The sequence below is a fragment of the Cryptomeria japonica genome, chromosome 11, assembly GCF_030272615.1.
Source record: "Cryptomeria japonica chromosome 11, Sugi_1.0, whole genome shotgun sequence".
Classification (NCBI taxonomy): Eukaryota; Viridiplantae; Streptophyta; class Pinopsida; order Cupressales; family Cupressaceae; genus Cryptomeria; species Cryptomeria japonica.
This window is the reverse complement of record NC_081415.1, coordinates 322,394,074-322,421,681: the sequence shown is the minus strand read 5'-3', so window position 1 is coordinate 322,421,681 and position 27,608 is coordinate 322,394,074.

Sequence of the window (27,608 nt, the reverse complement as noted above, 5' to 3'; positions counted from 1 at the left end):
ATAAAAGCTTGTTTGATGTGCATGCATTAATATGTATTATTTAGCTGATAGCTCCTCCTTTACCTTCTTATCGTACTCTGATTTTTGATTAATGTTGTGGATTATGATATGTTTCGTATTAATAAGAGTAATGAGTGTTCGCAAGAGGTCTTGTATTATCGAAAAGATTGTCTGGCTGGATCTCTGTTGTTTGGAAAACTAGAACATTTTGTTGCAACCATAATAATTGGAAATGTCATGTTAGGCCTATTGGCAATTCTTCTGAAACGTTAGTGAAATGAAAACCGTACAATTAAAATTATAGGCTTATAGTGAGAAATTTTATCATGTTGTGTGACCTTGTTAATCTTGTGCTTATGTAAGTAATGGTTTGACTATCAAACTCTCTCTTTCCCTTCTCTTTGCCTAGATTATAAGATTTTTAGAAATGCTACTAAAGGATGCATTGATTTAAATAGAATGTATATAAAGCATGTGATATTGTAGTTTTTCATTTTGGCTTCATATTGAAAGATGGAAGTCTTACACTTCGGAAAGAAAATTTGCATGTCTAGTAATGTGAATATGAATGCTTAGTGGAGTTAGTGAAAGATATAGGAATGATGTTACATCCTTATGTAATTTTGTATTGTAAATAATTTTAGTACTTGTATCTAGAATAAATTCTATTCAGTTATTCATGTGGGAAGCATAATTAACAACCTTCCTTGAGTAGATGATAGTGTACTGAAAATTACTCCCCGTAAATGTGAATAAACCAGTACTAGTGCTTTCGTGTGTATTGTAAGAAACCTGTACTTGCTATATGTGCCCATGGGATGGTGAAGTAATCAACCATGGATGATATGTTTACTTATGAGTATGGGAAACCATATTGTTTATGTGATGTTACTTATTTGTTACCCTACTGAGTGCCAACCCATAGGTTGTTGGTGATTCAGTATGTTAAGGGGTAGTATTAGAAGTCACCATTACTTGAATAGTATGGATCGGCATACGAGTAATGTCGGCGCAAAGCGAATTTATCTTCTCTATTTTGAGGAAAAATATAGTTATATAATGAACTGTATTAAAGGTGTACTCAATACTTTCCCTTTTGATGAACCAATTTATAAGGTTTATGTGTGCTAGCCTATTCTCCTCTTTTATTTGAGCATATTGATGGTAGTTCTTGAGCATAGTGATGGTGTATCTTGGAGGATTTTTTCACCTTGTCTTCATGAAGGGTAGGTTTTGTCCACATGAGCTGTCAGTTAGTAGGTGTTGGTAGACATGTGGGTGGACCTTAGCCATGTATACCGCTAGCTTATGGCGAGTATCCTGAGAGGTACATTGCTATGCGGGATGTGACCTGCACGTGCCTTTTTCCGTGAGGTACACTATCATGTGGGATACGTCCATTGCGTGTCTTCTCCACTTGGAGTATTGCCATGTCATGTGACGACATGATGCAGGGTGATGTCAAGGTGCACACTGCCATGCCGTGTGGATGTGTGACTAGGCCACACCACATGATGAGCTACTACGACAGCTATATGATTGTTCCCTCCTTCCTCGTTGGTGGCTAGATGCTAGTCACATAGTGATATTATGTGCAATTGTGATATTCTTATTTATTCCTTTGTGGACCAGCAATTTATTCTACTTTGACTTTGAAGGTTTAGCCACGATCTTGCGATCTTTTGCTTACTTGATTTGGTGTTGCAAATTCTGTATTATTTTCTTGCCTTACTATTGAAATTGATGGTTTATTATCTTTATTCATCTGTACTTTGGTGGCTAAACTGGTTTATCCTTATTGTTTTCATATGTTGGTCTTATGTTGAGATGTGAAATTCCTCTCCAAGGATGTATGAGATGGTCTTGGTTGAGTGTGTACGAGGAAGTAGACGTAGGGAACCTTGAGGATGGGGGTATGTGAGGCTGTGATGCAGCTAGGATCCGCTACCTACCTATGTGTGGTGATTATCTCTTGGAGGCTAACTACCTTACTCAACAAGGGATGTTCATGAGGGTCCTGTATGGAAGGTAGCACCGCTATGGTGTGCCCTAGCACCATCAAGCCCTTGAGTGAGATGTTAGATATTTCTGATCATGTTCATTGTTATGAGATCAGACATAGAGATGTTGATCATGCATTTTAGCTATGACCGAGCATTAGACATGCTCACATGTGGCCTTTTGAGTTGTGCATTCTAGTTTTTTGTGGATGGTTATTATGTGTAATCATGGAGTAAATTGTGTTACCTTGTCACTATGTTATGGGACATAGTCATTGGAAAGATTTTTATATGCCTGATAGGTGTAAACAATTGAGTTATATATGTTGCTCTTATTTCATGAAAGTTAACTTGGTTGTAGAATGTGAGTTTTGAAGCTAGTTCTATGTGATAAGTTTTATAAAGATGATGGATTGGTAAAAGAAATTGATCATGATGGCATAATTTCTTGTCATATTTGGTAGATGAGTATGGCAATGGTTGTCTACCTCTTTTTAATGCTTTAATTTGGTGTGATGAAAGGAAGGAAATTCTTGTTTCACTGCTATGATTATTGATAGTTCCTAGAATGTTATAAAGAATGTATCGATTTAGATGTAACTTACTGATGTACAATGGCATTCATAGAGGATTTAGCAATAATGTTTCAATTATTTGTGAAAATATTTATATGTGCAATTTGATATTTGTTAAATGAGTTTCAGGGCTAATGCGTGTGGCATGTTTTCCGTCTAACCTTACGACTTTCAGGAGTAAGTTGGAACCTAGGGGAGGAGAATGTAGTACCCTTGCCCTAAGCATATTCTAATCTGGGTTTGACCTTGGTTAGTTTACCATGTTATAATGTCATAGTCAGATGTTTTGATTATTGTGCGTACCTGTTAATGTGGTTTTTGCATCAATTCTTATGTAAGTTTATTTGGTCTCCCGATTCATGTTATTAATCTTGGGCTAACACTTTTATTAAATATATATATATATATATGCATGTGTGACTCATGGTTGTAGGAGATTGCAGGTACAGTACCATATAAGTACGAGGTTCGTCTCCACCTAGATTTGTAGGTTTGAGTGTACCTCTTTGTTCCTTAGAGTTGGATTAGGTGGTCGTAAGACCCTCATTTTACCCTTGTCATGCTCAAGTGAGCATTGTTAGTCACCATCAGTTTTCCCTTTGGTTGGGTATTCGAGTCGTCTGTTTGTTTGGGATTTCTTGGGTTGCGTATTTTTCATGTGGTAAAATTGAGTATTTAATCCTTAGTATTCAATTTGATTAAATGTGTGTTTACACATTGGTAATTAAGGAACTAAATTAAATAGGTCCCCTTTGTGTGATTAATCATTAATATTGCTTAGTTCCTGTTTATAGCAAGTTCAATTTAAATGGTTAATTTTAAATGATAAATTTATTCAGTTTATGCCTTTGGAAAGGAAAGATTTAAATTTATTCGATATAGAAATAATTTAACCTCTTTGGCATTTTGAAAATAGAAAGGTTGATTTCAATTATTTAAGAAAATCAATTTTAATTAGAAAAGCAAGTTTAGTATAGTTGATTTGTTGAAAAGAATGATTTTTGGATTTTATTTAAAAGAAAATATTTTAAATTCAAAAAAAAGAATTTTGGTCAACAATCTTCCATTTAACCTAGGTTTTGAAAAATATTTTGGAGGGGATTATTTTTGGAGAGCATTTTTGGAAAAATATTTTTGGATGGAGAAAATTGGGCATTTTTGGGGAAGGAAGGATTTCTTGAGCTTGCAGGTTGCGCTCTTCATCAAATCTCTTCCACGATTGCTGAATCAGGTAGGTCTCTGGTTTATTTCGTTGGTTCTTGTTTAAAAGAATATTGTTTTGGATTTTGTAGAAATCTGGTTGAGAAGGTTAAAAATCTCATTTATTTGGGGAAAAGGAAAGAGTTATAGTTTAAGCTCCAACTCAAACCCTCCTTGTTTTCTGTCCAAACCTCCAAATTTAATTGGAGTTGCTCAGATTGGTTTTTTTTTTTAAATCATATAAAAATTGGATTGGTTGTTTACAATAAGATTTTGTTGAAATCCCAATGATATGGTATTCATATTCAGTTTTAAATGAGATCCTTGTTGTGCTTGGTAGATTGGAGGTGGAAGAATGATTGAAATTCTACCAGTCTTAGTATTTGGGGCTTTCTAGTGTTTTCATATTAAATATATATATATATATGTTAATCTTTTGTTTAATTCTGGAAAATACTTCCAGAGTTTGTTCTCAAAAAAAAATTCTGAGTGTTGTCTTATGTTTAAAAAAAAAAGAGATATAAATTTCTAGGTCTGAGAATGCCGAGAGACTGGGTACTGTTTTTATTAATTTTAATAAAAAAAAAACATATATATATATATATATATATATATATATATATATATATATATTATAATAAATGATATTTTTTGGGGCTTTGGGGGGGAACCATGGCCTCGACCCATGGCTAGGGAGAGTCATGGCTTCTCCAAGCCATGGGGAGAGCCATGGCATGGTCTCCACACAGTCGTGGTTGTGGGGAGACCATGTCATGGTCCCCACAACCCTTCCCAAAGGGAAACATAACCATGTGGTTCCCACATGTTGGGGCCCGTGGGTTTCCCAAGAGTTATTTTAAAATATATATATAAGTTTCTTTTTTTTAATTGTTAAAAGTTTGTTTTATGGTTAATAAATTCTTTTTATTAAAAAGTTTTAAAAATAGTTTTTTTAATTATTAATTATTATTTAATATATATTTTATTAATTGAGGTTTATATATATATAATTTGTAATTTAATTATTAATTATTAATTAATATATATTTTATTAATTGCAGATTAATAATTATATACATTAATTAATATTTAATTTTATATTTTTCTATATGTATGCAAGGGAATTGTATTTCATTGGAAAATGTTTATCTATTTCTTTTGTTTCTTTATATGTATATTTTCTTTTTTGGAAAGTGTATATTTGTGTTGCAAGAGATGAGATTAGATTATTGTGTTCGACCAAGGATGAAAATGATGTTTTATTTTTGAAAATGAATATCATATTTTTATGTGATTAATGAATAATTGATTTTATATCATTGTGTATACTTCATACATTATAATTATTATCATGTGATTTTGGTTTGAAAACTCACGATGAAGTACTTAAATTATTGTATGATGCAATTGAACTTTAGTGAGTTAGCAAACCATGAACGACCTGTACCTAAACAAGGTAGGCATACTGCAATCAAACTTAGATCCATTAGAACTCTGGACCAAATTTAAGGTTTAAACAATATGGTAGGGGATTGTCTTTTCCGATCTATGCCTATGCATGTTTAATTTTTTGTTTTTGCATTTTCTTAAGAAATGGAAAGTCCATGATTTTGGTTTGTTGAATATTGTCGTATGTTGATTTGGGAACCTACTTATGTCCTTGATCTCTAGTTTTGAATGTTTTCTTGTGATGGTGTTGTATCTGGTCATGTCCTTTATGCGGGTGTCGAATGTTGATTCATGGTTGACCATGGTTGGTCAGGTCTCTAGTTAGAGTACCGTCAGTCAGTACACCTCGTATGAAGTCTTGTTTGACCAAGTGGGTATTCCTACCATATTGAACTCTGTTTACTTTACCTTGTGTATTCCTTGATTTAGGAGTTTGTTTGAGTATAGTTTAGTGTCAATTGGGAAAGTGGCTTTCGATTGGGGGCCGCACCCAAAGTGGTTGTTGGGTAACCCATCAAAAGTGTGTCTAAATAAGTGATGACCTAATAGCATATTAGAGAGTTTAGTTATTGAAAACACTAAGTGAGATAACTGTGCCTCACGCATGGGATGAGGGCTAGTACAGACTCGACATGTAGTGAGAAGGCCTAAAATGGCAAACCAACAACCTTGTCTTCACGAAAGGATGTGTGGGTCCACATGAGGCTTAGATGGGCTGGAGGTTTGGAATAGGTTGTGAGGATAACCCAGTGGATGGGTCTGGAACCTATGAAGACCTGCCATGGTAGCCATACCAGGTTATGTGATGACACTTGTCCCTTGTGTTTGCTAGTGTGTTGTTGTGTTGTCTTTGATAGGAGCATTGTTGTGAAGTCATCATGTTGGTTATGCCCTTGTGTGAACCTGATATTCATGTTAGACCATGGGCTGCTTATGATGGGTTGTGAAGACTCAGTGTCATGGGTGTTCTAGTTGATATTTGTATTTGCTTCTTATTATGCTCAGTTGGATCCTTTTCCTATTCAGGGATCATTCATGTATTTATTGTACCGATGTGGCTGTATGTATTATTGGTTTATGTATGCCTTGATGGCAGGATGTAAATAATGTGAACCTTATCTATTCTTCACCCTATTATTTATCAGAGGTGTCTTGCAATTGAGTAGACCTAGAGATTTAGTGCACTAGGGGTGAACTCCGATATAATTTCGGCATTATGTGGAGTTTTATGTTCTTATGTTGCCTTTTTAATTTAGCATTAATGGATGGCATTATGGTTAAAATGTATAATGTGGATTAGATGAGGTTAATCTTAAATGCATGTATGTAGTCATCTTATTAAATGCAGTAATTTGGATTATGAAGAAAGTAGATTTGAATAATGGAATTTATTCAGTTGTTTATAATGCAATTAAGTATGCATGGAAAGTATTCGTTAGTTTATAATGAAATTAAAGTATGTAATGATATTAGATGCATAACTTATGTTTTAATGAAAGTTTGAACGTAATGTATGGTTAAATTTTATTAGATGAACTTAATCATGTTATCTCTACTTTTAACCTCAATGGATGAACCTTATCATGTTATCTATATTTTTATCTTCCGAAAGAATTTACCCTTGTTCAAAGAAAGTATCCTCTGTTTAAGTATTATCTTGTCATTAAGTTAATCAACTTAATTGGATTAATTAGCGTGAGTTGAGTTAAGTGTTGAATTAAGTAATCACGTTGGTAAAGTCTTTAGGTGTTATTTGAGTCTTCTGTTGTGTTTTCTGAACTTATGATATCTCATTGTATCATTGTGTTGTGTTTAATTTTATTTTTTTAAATATTTGCACTTTATTCTTGTGTTTTAGCTTAATCCCTTCGGGGTTTCTTGGCGGGGCATTATAGTCCTACTCAAATGTGTTAGAGCAAACCTTGAATGATTGTAATGAAAATTATTTAAACCATGGTTAGGATGCAAATCTAAAACAATAATGTAAATATGAAAACTAATATGATGTAGATCTAAATCTTAATGTAGAAACACAAGAACAACATGAAATCATACCCAATCTCTTACAAAGAGGTACAAGCCAATCATCAATCAGTGATTCCCTTGCTATCCTTCAATATCTCTTGAAGCTTCCATGGTTGATGAAGATTTGATAAATGATACATTTGTAGGGTCAAGACTTCACATAAAATTAGTCCTTTCACTTCATAAGGATCTCCTCCTAAATGGTAGAATAGATCCCCAAATGAGGAAAATATTTGCCTTATATATGAAATATTATATTTTAATTTGATGAAAAGCCACCTATAATTGATATATTTTTACATGGAGTGGGATTTGAATTAAATAAGCTCACCAAATTATGCTTCCTAAGTTTAGGGAAAAAAGAGCGAGACCAAAATGGTAGGTCGTGTTGGTCTCAACAATATTTTTCCCTTTCGAGGAATGAAAGATAACGGGGTTCTAATGCCAAATCTGAATCGGTGGCTCAAAATATGATGTATAGATATGTGGGATATGTTTTGAAGGTTGAAATTAAGGTAAGATTATGTTTAGATTAGGATAAAATAATAAAAAGGGGCACACCTAGTATCAAGGGCCCAATTTTATTATATGTGAAATGATGAGAAAGGACTTCTAGGTTTAATTAAATTATTCATTAAACACCTAAAGAAGTCCTATAATGCATAATGCAATGAGACACACTAAGGTGAGTGCCAACTAAGCATGGAATTGGACAACCTAATTAAAGGTGTACAATTTATGATGCTACATTTAGCCCCCACTTTAGCAATAATATGATACTACACACATATGCAAGCTAAAGTATAGAAAAGTAAAAATTCATGAATAAAATGATATGTCCATAAATGTCAAACAAAGCCCCCAACATTATTTGTAGTACAATGTTAGGAACCACATTGTTAGTTAAAATCACAAAATATCCTAGAATGCTTTCTAAGAGTGATGAAATATGAGGGTAGTTGTATGTCCCCTATTTCGGCTTGCTAATAAGGAGGTTGAAACAGGGTATCATGTTTACAACTTCAAATTGTGAAAGAAAATTGATGAAAAATGCTAAAAACAAGGTTTAATACAAGACCAAAATTAATCAAGGATCTGTAGTGCCCCTCTCTGATTCATCTTGCATTTTTGTATATCAATAGACCAAATTGATATAGCTTAGTCTATTTTATGATGATTTGATGGTATCATACTATGTACTAATCCTATTTCATGATTATATTGGATATGATGATGATTATGATAGTGCTTGGTTGTTGTGGTTGTCTTCTATTGCATTTGTGATAGGGACGATGTCATACCACTCATTCATGAGCACAATATGACATTGTGATTCCCCTTCACTTGTGTAACTATTTCATGATATATGTTATGGTATATGTTTTTGTACGTGTATTGGTGGTGACAAGTTGGCAGGTACTAGACATTGACTCCATCTGGCTTCTCAGGTCTAAGCATGTCTTCATCCCAATGGCAAGTTGATCAGAGATGACATGAAATCTCATTCTACACTCTAGGTTTAAGTTGGTATCCTGTCAATCTTAGTTTTGTGGTTAGAGTTATCTTGTGGTATTTTATGTTACCCTATGATGGGTTGTCTTGAGGAGTTGTGATTATTGGTTAATTAAATTATTAATTAATTAATTGGCTTATATAGTTTATTAATAATAAATTTAATTATTGGATGGCATTGGTATTTAAATATAATTATGTAATTAATTATTGAGGGTTATTTTTTATTAATGTTATTTTGTGGATCATAATATTTGACATTTATAATTATGCATGAAAAATTATTTATTTATTTATTAAATTTTATATGTATGTGGGAGATAGTAATGGTATTGAGTTCAAATTATATTGGCTAGAGTATTTTTATATCTTTCCATACATTTAATTATTTGTTTATTCTGTATTTATTTATTTATTATTGGTTTATCTATTTATTGGTTATTATATGTTTATTATTTATTTATTTATTTATTTATTTACTTACCCCTTGTTATGATTAACCTTTTTGGGAGTTGTGTTTGTGAGATAATATTATTTATTGTTTATTTATTTATATATATTATTTTTTGTGGTTGAACATTTATTGGGCTTTTGATTTATTTATTATTTATTAGACCTTTCTATTTTATTTATTGGTTAATGGGTTTATTTATTATTTATTATTCCTACCCATTATTTATTTATCTTGCCTACCCTCTCTCATTATTGGCTATGAGGTTGGAGATTGTAGTAATATTATTTTATATTATTGTTGTTTTAATTTTTGAGAAGGTTGGTAAGAAATATATTATTTTAGATTGTTTTGATTAGGTCTTTGATTTATTGGGTTTATTTTTACTAAGCCTTTATATTTTATTTATTGGTTATTATTATTTAATTTCCATTTTCCCATTTAGTTTAATTATTTATCTTTTTTTTTAGGCAAAAGTATATATATATATATATATATATATATATATATATATATATATATATATATATATATATATATATATATATATATATATATAAGATAACTAATTCAAGAGCTCAATAGAGAAAGAACCAGGAAGAAAACCCTATATCCTTGCTCAGATACAATGGAGAAAGAAAAAATGGAGCTATAAGGAACCCCTACAAACCTCATAGAGCCCACAATTGAGACTAATGGAATAAGATAAACTAAGAGAACTCTTAAAATCGCCCCCCACATCTGGTTATCATTGATCTTGATAAATATATGTGAGGATGCTTGAGCATTGCAGATCTGCCACCACCAGTTACCAGTGAGCATATGCGTATACCGGTCAAGTGCAGAAAAAGGTGTTGGAATCCAAGAACACTGAGAGGGGGGGGGGGGGGGGAATTAGTGTTATGTCGGTACCATAAGATTTTAACTTATTATAACACACACATATAAATCGGTAAATGAAGAAACATATAACATGAAGTAAATAAACCACCCACATGAATGAGCACTATAACACACTAAATTTTATACGTGGAAAACCTCAAAGAGGAAAAACCAAGGTGGAATTTTTAACCCGCAATATGAGTTCACTGGCCATATGAAAGATATTAAATAGCATCGGGGTCTGCACATGCAGGAAGGCACACTTCCTAGACCACACTCCTCAACACAAAAGAGTCTCACTGACTACAAGTTTTTGCTTGGATAAAACAATAATGCTGAACTTGCAAAATGCATCTGCAATGCCAAAAAGAGTTCCAGTTATAGCTTTGTTCTGTATCGGTTCATAAACTGTGAACCTTTCTACTGATATCTCCTTTCCTCCAAGAACTCTTTACAAACCATCTAATGTTCATTGCATGATATAACATTTGCATACAAATGACCTACATACATATCCTTTGTATCACACAATTGTACTACCATGTCCTATATTAAAATGACCTAGCAAACTGACTTGTATACCCTCTACAAACAATATACCTTATGTCGTCTTACAATACAAAATATATTCAATGTCCTCCCTATAAAAAATGATTTTACAAAAAAAACCTTTCAGATCCCAAACTGATGTCAGCTGCACTAAAGTGTTGGATGTCGGTGCTAGTGTCGGTGTCGGTGTTGGTGATGACCTTGATTACTCCAATGTCAGTACCTGTTGGTATATGCCTTCTACAAAATCTTTTTTCCATCAATGAAAACATATAAATCCAATGAGTGTCAATTGCCAACAATCTCCCCTTTGGCATTGATGGCAACACTCATGTGAAAAATGGATTCCCTACCGGTTCAACTGAAATATGAAACATGCTCACCTTGAGCAAATTGACTATGTCTGCAATATACTCTATCTAATATCCTCCCCCTAGGATTATATACATATTTTGCACATACATATACTCCCCCTTTGGCATCAATGCCAAAGCCCGATGAAAGAATTGAAAAAATTGTTACAGATTACTTTACCAGAGCTTGACTAATCTCAAGATTTCCGGATAAGCTTTCTCTATCAACTGTATATAGGTATCCCAACTGGTTTTGAATGTTTTAGATATGGATATAAGTCCACTCAGTAAATGTGCAAGTGTTTCTTTCTCAGTGACTTCTGTCGGTGTGGGCTTTGCAAGAATATCCATACATTCCCTCTTATGTACACCAAGTGAATCCAATCTTGGACTCACCAAACCTTTGAGACTCCTTGCTCTCCAAATGATCTTGTCTCTTTCATTTTCAAAAGCAAAAAATTGGTTCTCCAAAGTCAAATTTTTTCCATCAATGGATGTTGTAAGTGAAGTTAGTCCATCAAAAGAGTTAGCAATATTGGCAATCTTTTCATGTAACTCCTTTAACCTCTTATCTACATTTGTTGTAAGAATCTCTATATTACAACAAACCCTGTAGATGTTAGTAAATTGTTTCAAAGAATTTTCAATAAGTATAAGTTTCTCTTCAACCTTCCTCTTCTCTGTCTCAATAATCCAGTCAAAAGTGGCTTTCTTAGCCAAAGTAAATCTTTCAAGTGCTTGTCGATCGAAAAACTGCTGCAATGATTGAAATTTTTTTAGATATGTGCTCTGTTAATATCTTAAGCTTGCCAGAAGGGCTTTCTTCATTTTCAATCATAAATTAGGAATCAATCTATGTAAAACTATTATTGATTGATTTATTATTCCTTTGTCTGTAAATCCCTCCTTCATTAGCTTTTGAGTGGCCATCATCATTAGCTCTGTGGGACTCATCTTTGTGATTGATTTCTTCTCAACTTGAGAAGTGTCAATTGCCAAAAGTTTTGTTGGGGAATTAACTATCATTCAGTCTCCTTTTCCTTTTCTTCCTTATCCTCTCTCATTGTATCCCTTTTCTCATCCTCTTTTGCACCGGTGGCTTTAACACTTGGTGCAGTATCAATTATTGTCGGTGGAGTATTATCCACAATATTATATGTAACCTATACATTATCTATATTACCTTTCTCAGACTATACAAATGTTGTCTCTGTTGGTTTGTTCTGTACACTCTCATCAGTTTTCCGTTTAACTGTCGATTCACTCAAAATTTGATCTAAACTTCTAAAAATTCCTTTCCCTTTAGATATGTCTAGAATGGTGGGAGTTGTTGCCTTAGCAAATTCTTCTTGAGAAGTAAGGAAATCAGGATTCTTTTGGAAGAATTTAGCCCAGCCATCTCTGGTCTCATTTATTATTTCATTGACTCTGCCCATCATTAAGCCTATTTATCAGGTTTTGCTGCTAAATATTGTTCTATTTGCGACATCTATACACCTTTTTATTTTCTCATTATTTATAGAACCACACATACTCAAAAGTTCAACTTTAATTTCTTTGTCCCTCGTGATTGCATCTAATCTCCTTGAATCTAACTTGTTATACAATGATAAGGGAATTTCCTTCAAAATTTCTACCAAAGCCTTCTTATATATGTCTAAATATAATGGGGTTTCTTCTTCCATTTCATTTTGCTCATTATCATCTAAATCTTCATAGAAATTTGACACATTCTTCAAAATTCCATCTTTAGTTACCTCATCTATCAATTCTGCACAAGTCATTGGGGGGATGATGGTAACATTACCAGATTCAATTGATTCATCTATCACACTCTTTTTCTTCTTGCTAAGGGTTGCACGAGCGGATGGAGAAGGTTGCCTCTTCTGATTAGGTTTCCTTGTTAGAGGTGAGGATGTAGTTGTTACCTTTCTTATTAGCTTCCTCCTTGGCTCCACCTTCTTCTCTTCTACCGGAGGCTTGTCAACTTTCTTCCTTTATACCCTTCTAAATGCAAGAGGTTGATTATCCTCTGGATCAGAGTCAGACATGATAGAATAAAAGTAAGTCTCAGGCCTCTTTACCTCAGGAGCACTTGTTGTTGCTAGTTGATCTACCGATTTAGATTCAGAACCTAGTTCTGTATCTATCCTGTGAATTACATTTTGAACAAATGCAAACATTTTGTCTATTGTCTTCTCTCTTCTTTTCTTGTTGAATCCAATTTTAACCTCAAGAGCCTTCTCCTTTGCAGGGCCAAAGTGTTCATCCTTATCATCCAAAGGAGCATCAATCAACATTTTAGCATATAGTTCCAAGATGCTTTCATCAATTTCATACCTCAATTCAGTGACCCATATTGTTCTAGGTTCCACTCCTTCCATGAGAGTTTCATTTGTTTTTACCATGAAGCAAATATCAGTGGAGTATTTCTCCACAATGTGTTTGGAGATTCTCTCCCTCAGTCTCATGTTCTCTTGAAAAAAAATTAAGTAGCCCCAAAGCTTCACATCCCTATTATTGCCAAGACTGATGATTGCATCTTTGATCTGAATACCTACTGGTATGTCATGATCCCAACATTTCTTTCCCAAACCCGATAGCTCATTAATGAAATACAACATTAAGTAGACAATGAGATTGCCAAACCGAAAAGTTCCTTTCTTAACACATTTGATTTTTCCAAGATTCAACATTAATTCACTTCTTAACCATTCACACAAGTCATACTTTCTATTATTATTTACCATTTGATATGCAACATGGATACATGAACTGGCAACAGAGTTAAATTGACTTGATTGAGTTACCTTGTAGCTGATGATCATGCTAGAAAATTTCACATCTGTATCTTTGATGGTGCTGACCCTCATTGATCTTCCATCATGAGTTGCGTCGGTGAGCTTCTCAATCGCAATGTTGGAGGTCTTCTTTCCTGGTTCTTGTCCAACTTTGGGTAAGCTGACGATCACTTGAATTGCTTCTATTGTGATCATGTGAGGCCAGTCTAGCCAGATGAATTCATTATGGACCCTACTCAAAACATATCTAATCACTTCATCCTTTAATTTTGGTATATACAGGATTCCGGTTAACCTTAGGTCAACAATAATTTGATATTCTGGCTTGATTATTCCGGAGCTTCCTAGTATCACAGATTGATACATTCCCTTGATTTCCTTAGTGCCTAAATCCTCCAAGGTGTAGTGAATATAGGCCTTGACATCTTCCACATAAAACACACCATCGAGAACCCTAAAAAATGTGCCAGTAGAGTCTTCCTTCATTGCAATTTGAGGAAATTATTTGAAAATAGGCCTAAGCCTATCCTTAACCTCAACAAAAGTGAGAGTCACAATGAAAGTAGGAGCAGATGATGATCTAGATGCCATTTCAAAGAAATACCTAGATAACAATCATCGGTTGAAAGATCTTGATTACTTCTCAGATAACTGTTGTAAATCCTTTGGAGTGCCTTTGCTCGCTCTTGATCACCTATGATTTGCCTTTTCTTCGCTCTGTTTTTCTCAAGTGCTGGGTGAGTGAAAATGAGTCCATTTCCCTTTTTATTAGTGAGTAAACCCTAATCCTTTACTATCATAAATTCTTAGCGATGTGCCCTACTGGATGTCAGTTTCATAGTTTTATGCCTCAATTACCAGTTGAATTTCTTACTGGTGCAGGAATTCTTTGTTCTACCGGTGGAGTTACTGGTGCAGTTACCAGTGTAGTTGCATCTCCACTTGGTTCTTTAGACTTTCTAACCCATCTCTTGGTGTGATCTTGTTGTATTTCATCTACCTTCTTCTTTCCTTTCTCATTTGCTTTGTCATTGTTAACTGACTTAGTCTTGCTTCTACAGTACTTAGCAATATGACCTATTTTGTTGCATGCATAACATGTAACATTGTTCTTTTGAATTGATTTGACATATCCAGTGTCATTCCTTGACCTACATTGATTATCCAAATGTCCAAACTTTCCACGTGCATGAAATTTAACATTCATTCTGCAATCTTCTGACTTATGACCACATTTCTTGCAATTTGTGCATTGACCAAGAACTAAATTGTAGTTTTGATTTGCTCTATTTCTACATTGTTTTTCCATATGCCCAAATTTATTACAAACAAAGAATCTACCATTGAATTTGTAAGCATTAGATTGCCTTACCAGTTTCCTCTAGTCTGATGAGTTCTGCATACCGATTGTCTGATCTTCATTTGCAGTACCGGAGCTTTTTCCTTGTACAAATCCAAGTCCTCTAGAATCTTCACTCTACCTTTTTCTTTTCAATAAATCATCCAACTGTGTAGCACTAATCTTGAATTTTTCTTTATACTCACTTGTAGTAGTCAGATCATCTCTCAGAGTTATTATTTGTCTTTCAATCTCTTGTTCATTATTCTAAGATTGTACCAAATTAGTTTTCAACATATCATTCTCATGAGCCAATCTACCACATTCTTCAGAGATACAAAAAGATTTTCTTCCTTCTTCTTTCTGTCCTCAATATCTTTTGACATCCTCATAGTCAGGTCTTGCATTCCATTCTTCATGAGCATGTTTGCTTGACTCGACTTCTGACATTGTTCCTTAAGTGCATTTTTCTCTTCATCATCCTGGTTTTGCAAAATTTCCTTTCTCCTAGCTTGAGAAGATGATAACCTTTCTTGCAGAACAAGAATGAATTCATTAGCAGAATTCAATTCATCTTGCAGTTTAAAGTTCTTCATCCTTTCAGCATCATAATCCTCAAGTACCATCTCAAGTTGCTTCTCCATAGCCATATTCAATGATTTCGGTTTCAAGATCTTGCTCAAGCTATTAAACTTCCTTTGAGGCACCAGGCTCTGATACCAATTATTGGAATCTAAAAACACTGAGAGGGGGGGGGTGAATCAATGTTTTGTTGGTACCATAAGATTTTACCTTATTATAACACACACATATAAACTGGTAAATGAAGAAACATATAACATGAAGTAAATAAACCACCCACATGAATGAACACCATAACACACTAAATTTTATACATGGAAAACCTCAAAGAGGAAAAAGCACGGTGAGATTTGTGACCCACAATATCAATTCACTAGCCATATGAAAGATATTACATAGTATGGGTGCTTGCACATGCAGGAAGGCACACTTCCTAGAGAACACTGCTCAACACAAAAGAGTCTCATTGACTACAAGCTTCTTCTAAGATAAAATAGTAATGGTGAACTCACAAAATGCATTTGTAATGCCAAAAAGAGTTCCAAATATAGCTCTATTTTGTACCAGTTCATAAACCTTGAACCCTCCTACTGATATCTCCTTTCCTCCAAGAATGCTTTACAAACCATCTAATGATCATTGCATGATATAACATTTGCATACAAATGACCTACATACATATCCTTCGCATCACATAGTTGTACTACCATGTCCTATATTAAAATGACCTAACAAACTGACTTATATACTCTCTACAAACAATATGCCTTATGTCGGCTTACATACAAAATATATTCAATGTTGTCCCTATACAAAATGATTTTACAAATAAAACCTTTCAGATCCCAAACTGATGTCGGCTCCACTAAAGTGCTGGATGTCAGTGTCGGTGATGACCCTGGTTAATCCAATGCCATTACTTGTCGATATATACCTTCTATATAATCTTGTTGCCATCAATCACAACAAATGAATCCAATGAGTTTCAATTGCCAACAAAAGGAACACAACTGGTTGAGTTATTCTAGAACTATAATACCAGTATGCCGCCCTTTTCACCAATTCCAAAGAGGCTCCTTTACTGGTACAACATTATCGCCACCACCAAAACTGTTACTGGTTACTGAAGAGACTAGCATTTGCTACCAGTGAAGATGTGAAAATCGGAACACTAACGATACCAGTTAGCAGATGGGAGTATCGAACCATAGAGGAAAAAGCCAACAAAAAACCGGTTATGTTTTTTATTAAGGAAAATAGGATTTTAAGGGACTCAAAACCTGCTTACATAACAAGAAGAAAAGCATGAAAGAAACTAGAGAAAATAGGACATAGAAAGGGAAGATACAAAAGATCAATAGAGAAAACAACAGCAAAGGAAAGGACAGCAAAAAGCTAGTGAGAGACTGGCAACCAAAGACCAATATTACATTTCAGATAAAAACTTTATAGACTCTTTCGCATCCTTAACCAACATCATCATAGCCTTAGCAACTTCTCTCAGGTCTTTGTTGTCCTGCTTTTGATGGGTGTCTTTAGTCTTCATCTCCAAATCGCTTGTAGTCTACCTTGTTCTTCGTCTGGAAGGTTGAGGAGCAGAGCTGGTAGTCAACACATCATCAATGATCACCATCTCTTTGTTCTACTGGTTCTTCTCCAGACAATCAACCAAGGCATTCATATTTTGAGATGAGACCTTCAAAACCTCAAGGCTATGTTTCATAAATTTCTTCAATGCCTTCTCGGTTTTAGTAATCCAGTTGATAATAATTTCATTATCAACCTCTCCCTTCTCTTTGATGGTTCTAATCACATCTTCAAGATGCTTTAAGTCTCCCTTAATCATTTCTTTTTCTAGCCAATCCTGCATTTCAATTTCATCATTTGCCTCACTAGTGTCCACCTCCGCATCCTCTTTACCTGTATCATCCTTAATCAAATTCTGAATCTTATAATCCAAATCTCTCTGATTATTCTAAATACTGGAGATATTTTCAATTACCCATTTCTGGAAATTGAAAAGTTCCAGAGTGCTATTTCTGGCAACGTTCAAAATGGAATCCACCGTTTCCATACCCCAAGCAAAGCTCATAGACCTAGGGTTAGCTTCCTTCATAGTATGATGAGCTTCATTCCTGCTATCTGAGACAATAGGGTTTGAATCTGGCTCTTCAACATGCTCTTTTCTCTGCACCTTCTCCTTCTCTCCCTCAGCCTCTTTCTTCTCACTCTCCACTTCATCATCAACTGCCGTCCCCTGTTCCTCCTCCAAACTAGCATTCACATCCGTATCATCTTTATCTCCATCTCCAACCCTCCCTTTCTTATGAAGAGGAATATTAGATGAATCTTCGTCAGACTCAGTATCATCATGACTATCTGAAATGTGGGTATTTGCCACCAAAGGATCTTCCCTATTAACCCTATCTTTATTCTTCAAATGCTCATAAATAAGCAAAATGAGACCTTGGTGAGCTATGGGATAGGATTTGGGTTTTTTGGCATGGTCGTCCAAGCTTTCATTTAGGGAAGAAGCTAAATAAAAAGGCAGAGAGATCTTGAAACCATGGCGGAAATGGTTTAGAATAGCAAAATGATAATTATAAACCTTTGTAAACCTACCATCAATTGTTAAGTATTCCATTAAAACCCTTAACATCTTCTGCCAGAAGGATTTTACCTGATGAGGGAGGTAGTAAGATACATTGTCCTTCTTGGCGAGTCGAACCCTCTCTTCATCACTTTTAGGGAAGTTCTTGAAGGCTTCCGTCAAGAACTTTTGATCTCTATAAAATTTGGTACCTTCCTTCTGTAAACCTGTAACCTCCACCACCAACTCTTCTAAACCGGTAAACCTGTAAAAAACTGGTTATGTTATCAGAGCTTAAATAGGAGAATGTTGATGTAACTGGTTATGTTATACTGAAACTTAAAAACTGGTACGCAAATTGTAGACACCTAAAAATGTCTCATTGATCATGTACTAATTATTCCTCTATTTGATTAAATAATTATTTAATTATTTAATTAATTTAATTAATCTTATTCTTCTAATTTCATATTTCCTCATCATCTTACTAATTATTCTATTTTCTATTTCTTTCATCATTTAATCATTTAACCATTTTCTAAATATTAATTAAATATTAATTATTTAATTAATTGTAATTTAATCCTTTAATTTAAATAATCTTTATTATTTAATTAGTCCATTTCTAAATAATTAAATAGTTGCTTTAAATTATTTAATTAACTAATTAATTCTTCTAATTTCAATTAATTAATTCTTCTAATTTCTTCTAAATTCAAATAAATGTGCATGATTTCAAAAACCAAATTGAAAATCAAAGTCAAGTTCTAAATATATTCAAATACTAAATTGAATAAATTCAATTATTTTGAATTAAATTTCATGCAAAGATTAAATTGAAAATCTAAGTCAAAGTGCAAGCACATGCTAAATTAATTAATTAAATCATTTATCTCTCCAATCTCTATTTCCATCTTCTAGTTAGCTTTGTCATCTTCTTAATTTCCTCCAATCATTCTTTTTCTTCCCTCAGTTAGCTTTTCCTCAATCAGTTAACTCAATTAATCTATTCAATCTATTTTGTTTTGCCTCCAAGTCAATAGTTCAACTATTAATCAACATGTGAGCTCACCTGAGTTCCACCTCTTGATCATTTTGTTACACCCTTTCAATCAATCTTCTCCAAAAATCTATAAATTGAGCATTCAAGTCCTCACAATTCCTCTAAATCACAAACTTTGAATCTTTGTGTCAATTACAAGTTGCTAGCGCAATATCTAAGAGCCATCATACCATAGAGAAGAGAAGAACAATGGAAGCCATGATGCACAATAGGGAGTTTCATATTGTTTAATTTAATTCCATTTTGCATCTATTTCATTGGTTTAATGTTTTAATTGCTTAGATAGTTAAGGAATTCGTGAGTTTCCTTATTTCCTATTTGGTAATGATGAATTTGAGCATAACACATTTTGGTGAATCCAACATGAACAACGGCTAATTAACCTCTCTGTTTTTCTATGTGATTTTTGCAGATCGTACGGATTTATTCTTTTTTTTTAGGTTGCATGGATTTCAAGAACAAATATTTCCATCATGCAATCATCCTTACCTCATTATGAAATCTCATAAATAGATCTATGCAATCGACCAAATAGGGTTACACATTCATGCGAAACCCATCATGCAATCAACCTGCAAGGGTCACACAATCGCTTTGTTAGTATCACACATTCCAGGGAAAATTGTTGTTCTATTGTTTTTATTCTCATATCTGTTATGTTCTCTAATTTGTTTAGATCTGCATGAAATTGAGTAAATCAGGAAATGGATTATTTGTGTCACATGTTTTTATTATAACAGTTTATGGCATGTAAGGTACAATTGAGGATTTCAGAAGGGCAAAGGAACAAAGATAGACCAAATGCTATCAAAGGATTCTCAAAGAAGAAAAGAAAATACAAGATTGGGAAGACCAACCAATGATTGATAGATACAATAGCTTGGTTCTCTCATATCGGGTTAAATATGATTTAATTAATATTGAATGGATGATAAGAGATCTAGCTAGGGCTTCAAAATCTGTTTTGCAGGTTTGTGATCAAATTTAGTTTCAATTTTTATTTTTTTGTGTCATCTACATGTGTGTCACGTAATCATCCTATTATCATTATGCAATCGACCTGTTAAGGTCACGCAATTGCCCTCTCAGAATCATGGATTCAACCTAATAGAATTATGCAATCACATATCCAGAGTCACACAATCGGGTAGGTATAATCACGCATTCACTTCTATCAATTTTTGATTCTTTGTTTTTTGTTGATTTGCTTTTATTGCTAATCATCTGTTTGCAGCCTGTGGCAAATTTACAGAAAGGATCGGATTAGTATTAGATCAATTTCACTCATAATCTCACAATTCATCTTTTGATGCTTAAAATCAACAATAATTAAATTGGACATGCATGAATAATCTCACACTTCATCTTTTGGGGCTTAAAATCAACAATGGTTAAAATTGACATGCATGCCTTCACATTTCAATTTGGTGTTTAAAATGGACATGCACATGCATATTTAACACCTCAATTTGGGCTTTAAAATGAATGTGAATCAGGCTGCATATGGATTAAATCACATTTTATTTTCCTAAGAGAAAGAACTTTTATCGTGTTTGGGCTGGACCTACTATTGCATTAACTAACTTTCCACCCGCCTTTGGGGTCTTGGGAGAAAGGAAGGAGGTGATAATGACACCCAATTTTATTTTATTCCACGTAGTGAGGGGTATCTTTGACTGGGGACTTCATCACCCCATAGAGGTACTTCGAATTGGGATGCGTTGGGGATATCATCTCTTCCAGCATACTCTCAAGTGGGTTTTTTGAGCCGCGATATAAATATACTGGTTAGGCGGCTAGAGTGTTGAGTGAATTCGACGTATGTGGGGGCCTTCCTTGCACCGATAATCTCAACTAAAGTATTAAGTGGCTTTCTTTGAGAATCCATCATTGGATCAGGACCCCTCAAAATTTTACAATAAGAACCAATTTAGTAACCCAAAACCCTACATTCAGTGACTCCCGGAGTGCGGATCGTACCCCATAGATAACTCTCATGTACCTTGCATTATGACACATAAATCCCTTGGTGATAAGATCTTAGGATCTTCGGGGTAAGAGAGACTGGGATGCCCGAGAAGTGTGTGTTAGGTCCTGGAGACAACTGAGAGGGGGGGTGAATCAGTTGTCAAATAAATTCAAACCAAAAACAACTCAACCAACTTAATGCTTAACACCGGTAAACCAGTTAAGTATGTTGGTAGACAGTGTTAATAGTTAATTGTTATACCGGTAAAGATTAATGTATGAAACATAAACATAAAGTTATCCACAACACATAACACCAATATTTATACGTGGAAACCCTGTAAGGGAAAAAACCATGGTGGGAAACCTTACCCACAATCAAATGATACTACTGTAGATAGTAAGTGTACATAAATGGGGTCTGCACATGCAGAAAGGCCAACAACCTAGAGCTCACTACTCAATCACAAAAAGGGAGTCACACTGACTACAGTTGGATGGTTAAATCCAATAAGAATGTATTGCACAAAATAGCATCTTCATATGCTAGATTCAGTACCAGTGTAATGCTGATATGCTTCCACAAAAACCTAGCTTCACCTTCAAATGATGTCTTCGTGTACAACTCTGCATAATCTCGCATATACCTTCTCTTAATTCTTTTTCACATTCCACACATTCGATCTTACAAATAAGATCTTACATTTATACCATAACCTAAGACCAATTTTAGTAGGTTGGCTCTACAAGATATTACAATAAAAAAATTTTACAAACAATATAATATTCCATGCAATAACCGATTAAACATGTCGGATTAATGCATTTACAACAATAATAAATCATCTCCATAGCGTGCCATGCTGATCTGGAAAAGATAAACCTATTGGTGTAACCCTAGGTAACCCTGGACCTATTTGCTGTTAAAAGAAAATATGCAAATATGATTATACCAATGATTAATTCTTCAAAACAAAGTGTCCACATGATGTCTTCGACATTACCAAGTGTCTTCCATACCATTCCAAGTGTCAGTGATCATTATATCCTGTCGGTGAACCATATACTAGTAACTGTGCAATAGTTACTTGTTTGCCGGTGAATGCTGTTGGATCCCCAAAGTGCTAGTGTTTTAGTAGGTGTTGACATCAATGACAAAACCATACCAAAATACCAACAATCTCCCCCTTTGGTATTGATGGCAACACAAGATGGAAAAACCATCAAAGTGCCAAAACAGAAATGCCAAAAACCAAAAAACCAACAATCTCTCCAAAAAGATCATAACCAAAATACAGAGAGTAATAGTCTCTCTCAAACAACAATCTCCCCCCCTAGGAGCAACATGTGTTATCCAAAGTTCTCTTAAAAGATAATGTGTTTTTCATAGATATCTCTCCCCCTTTGACATCAAATGCCAAAGTTATAATAATACCAAGTTCATATAAAATACCAATCAATTCAATATACCAACTACTCCCCCTAAGAAGTAGCTTCCTCATCAAGATCTCCATTCAAGAATGCACATTTAATATCCATTTGATAAACTTTGTAGTTCTTGTGAGGTACAAAAGCCAAGAATAATCTGACTGCCTCAATTCTAGCTACCGGTGCAAAGGTTTCATTGTAATCAACTCCTTCTTTCTGAGAATATCCCTTACACACTAGTCTTGATTTATTTCTGACAACCTTACCATCTTCATTAAGTTTGTTTCTAAATACCCATTTGGTTCCAATTACATTTTTATCTTTAGGTCGAGGAACAAATGTCCAAGTATTATTTTTCTCAATTTGTTCTAATTCTTCTTCCATAGCTTTAATCCAAAATTTATCTTCACATGCCTCATTAACAGATGATGGTTCAATTTGAGAAATAAGACATACCTCTTCATTTGCCAATCTTCCTCTTGTCATAACTCCTTTAAATTTGTTTCCAATTATCTGATCTTCAGAATGATTCAATTTTACATACCGGGGTGTCTTAGTTTGTTGTTGTCCTTCAATTACTGTAGAATCCTCTAATGGTACCGGGGTAACTGGATCTTCATTCTATACCGGTGGATTTAGTGTAGGTTCATTTGTCACAATTTATGTTACCAGTTCAGTGTCTATATACCTTGAAGTTCCTTTGAATTGTTCATCAATCTTTACATTTGTACTCTCAACAATTTTCTGCAATCTCTTGTTAAAACATCTATATGCCTTGCTCTTAGATGAATAACCAAGAAATATTCCTTCATCACTTCTAGGATCAAATTTGCCAATATACTCATCTCTTCTAATATAACATTTACTTCCAAAAATTCTGAAATAATTAAGAGTAGGAGTATTACTAGACCATAGTTCATGAGGGGTCTTACCGGTTTCACCTTTGATGTGAACTTTGTTGAATGTATAGACCATTGTGCTGACTGCTTCTCTCCAATATACATGTGGTAAATTTGCTTCAGATAACATACTTCTTGCTGCATCCAAGATAGTTCTATTTTTCCTTTCAACAACTCCATTCTGCTGTGGTGTCCGAGGTGCTGATAGTTGTCTTCTGATTCCATTCACTTCATAGAATGTATTAAATTCCTTAGATGTGAATTCTCCTCCTTGATCTAATCTTAAACATTTGATTTTCTTACCAGTTTCATTTTCAACCATTGCTTTGAATAGTTTGAACTTTCCAAGTGCTTCTGATTTTTCTCTGAGAAAAGTAACCCAACACATTCTAGAATAATCATCAATAATTAGCATGAAATATCTATCACCTTGTAAGCTTTTAGTTCTAGCTGGACCACATAAATCAGTGTGAATTAAATCAAGAGCATTATTGGATTTTTCAGGAATACTTTTGAAACTAGCTCTAACTTGTTTTCCAAATTGACATTCCTTACATATTGTATTCTTAGGTTTCACAATTCTAGGTAGATCTCTAATTGCCTTAGAAGTACTGATCTTTACCATGCAATCAAAGTTTACATGATAGAGTCTCTTATGCCATAACCAACTTTCATCTATATGTGCAATCAAACATGCCTTTTCACTATTATTCAAATGAAAGATATTACCTCTAGTCTGATTACCGGTTGCAATTTCTAAACCAGTTCTATTCATGATTTTGCATTTTCCATTTTTAAATTGTAACTGAAATCCTTTCCCAACTAATTGACCAACACTTAAAAGATTATGCTTTAATCCTTCAACATAGTAGACATTGTCAGTATTATGCTTACCATCAAGAAATATTGTACCCTTACCTTTGATTGAACAGGCTTTGTCATCTCCAAATCTTACTAAACCTCCATTGTATTCTTGAAAGTTCAAGAATTTACCTTTGTCTCCTGTCATATGATGTGAGCATCCTGAGTCAATGATCCATTCATCCTTTACTTCAACTTTAGCTACTAGGGCTTGTTCTACTTGTTGAGTAGTAGGTGCCGGTTGATCTTCTTTTATAGAAACAAAAACCCATCCATTGTCTGCTGGATCCTCATCAAAATCATCAGTCACACCTTCATCAGCAATGTAACAAGATTTGTCTTTGTTCCTCTTAAATTTGTATCTCTGATATTCAGGATTAGGCTTGTATGTTCTTCTAGCTTCTTCTCTTAGTCTAGAATGTCTATCAGGGCATCTCAAAGCCATATGACCAATCTTATTGTAGTTAAAACATTTAAAGGGTGCTTTACCTTCATACTTACTTCCAACTGGACTTTTAGGCATTTTCCTTGCAAATAGTGCTTCAAGTTCTTCAAGTTCTTCATTCTCCTTCCTAGTTTCTTCAAGTTCTCTTCCATAAAAGGATTTCCAATCTGATTTGTCAAATGATGGAGTAGATGATGTTGATGCTTTAAAGGCCAAATCTATCTTTATAGTAGCAACAAGACCAAATTCCTCAATTTCAAAAGCTGAAAGTTTTCCAATCAATGTATCCCTAGTTACTGATGTATTAGGCATTGTTCTCAACTCATTTATAGCAGTAACCTTCATTTTATATGCCGGTGGCAAACCTCTTAAGATTTTTGAAATAATTTCATCCTCACTCAAGGTTCCTCCACAACATTTAATACCCAAAACAATTTCATTTACTCTTTCCATAAAAGCAGAAATCCTTTCATCTTCTTCCATTTTCAAATGTTCATACCTGACTCGAAAGCTTTCAAGTTTTGCAATCTTGACTGTGGAATCTTCTTTATTCAGTGTTTCCAAATGATCCCAAATAGCTTTAGCAGTAGACCTATATGATAATCCCATGATTTGTTGATCTGATAAAGTGCTCAAAAGTGCTTCTCTTGCTTTGCAATCATTCTCCTCATCTTTAGCTAAGGTAGCTGGAGCAGTCTGACTAGCTACAGCAGCAATATAACCCTTCTTTGTAACTTCCCAGATGTCTTTACCAATGCAATTCAGATGTGTCTCCATTCTGATCTTCCATATCCCATAGTTGGTTCCATCAAGTTTAGGACTGTCCTTCCTGAAATAATTAGTAGTCATTGGATCTCCTCAAGTTGTTAAACTTCTGCAAAAGAGGACTTATCTCTGATACCAATTGTTAGGTCCCAAAGACAACTGAGAGGGGGGGTGAATCAGTTGTCAAATAAATTCAAACCAAAAACAACTCAACCAACTTAATGCTTAACACTGGTAAACCAGTTAAGTATTTCGGTAGATAGTGTTAACAGTTAATTTCTATACCAGTAAAGATTAATGTATGAAACATAAACATAAAGTTATCCACAACACATAACACCAATATTTGTACGTGGAAACCCTGTAAGGGGAAAAACCATGGTGGGAAACCTTACCCACAATCAGATGATACTACTGCAGATAGTAAGTGTACATAAATGGGGTCTGCACATGCAAAAAGGCCTATAGCCTAGAGCTCACTGCTCAATCACAAAAAGGGAGTCGCATTGACTACAGTTGGATCGTTAAATCCAATAAGAATGTACTACACAAAATAGCATCTTCATATGCTGGATTCAGTACTAGTGTAATGCTGATATGCTTCCACAAAAACCTAGCTTCACCTTCAAATGATGTCTTTGTGTACAGCTCTACTTAATCTCACATATACCTTCTCTTAATTCTTTTTCGCATTCCACACATTCGATCTTACAAATAAGATATTACATTTATACCATAACCTAAGACCAATTTTAGTACGTCGGCTCTACAAGATATTACAATAAAAACATTTTACAAACAATATAATATCCGATGCAATAACCAATTAAACATGTTGGCTTAATGCATTTACAACAATAATAAATCATCTCCATAGCATGCCATGCTAATCTAGAAAAGATAAACCTGTCAGTGTAACCCTAAGTAACCCTGGACCTATTTGCCGGTAAAAGCAAATATGCAAATATGATTATACCAATGATTAATTCTTCAAAACAAAGTGTCCACATGATGTCTTCGACATTACCAAGTGTCTTCCATATCATTCCAAGTGTCGGTGATCACTATATCCTGTCGGTGAACCATATACCAGTAACTGTGCAATAGTTACTTGGTTGCCAGTGAATGCTGCTGGATCTCCAAAGTGCTAGTGTTTTAGTAGGTGTTGACATCAATGACAAAACCATACCAAAATACCAACAGTGTGTGCCGTGGAGTGGAGCCAGTGCTGCCAGACTCTGTATCTGTCTGTCTTGTTTCGGTATTTTGTTGTGGGGGCCTCATTGAATGGTGTCCACTTTCCAGCCTAAGATTGTATTTTGTTCCTTTTTATGTATTGTTGTATCAGACCAGTATTGAGTCAGTTCTTTGGGCTATTTCAGGCCCTATCCTACGTATCTCTAAATTTTCTAAGATTGTTTGAAAAACCAGTTCAGTCAGCTATATCAACCTCCAAACAATTGTTCTCAGACTTGAAAAACCCACGAAACTTGTCCTACATACAGAATTACTGAAAATCAAGTCCATTTTTTCAAACATCAAAAATCAAAGGTTTATACACTTGTGACCATAGAAAGTCCTTGCATAGTCCTCATTCACGCCCTTACTATCATCCTAAGTCCTTGCATAGTCCTCATTTACATCCTTACTATCATCCTAAGTCCTTGCATAGTCCTCATTCACGCCCTTACTATCATCCTAAGTCCTTGCATAGTCCTCATTTACATCCTTACTATCATCCTAAGTCCTTGCATAGTCCTCATTTACATCCCTATTATCATCCTTAGTCCTTGCATAGTCCTCATTTACATCCCCATTATCATCCTTAGTCCTTTCATAATCCTCATTTACGTCCCTATTATCATCCTTAG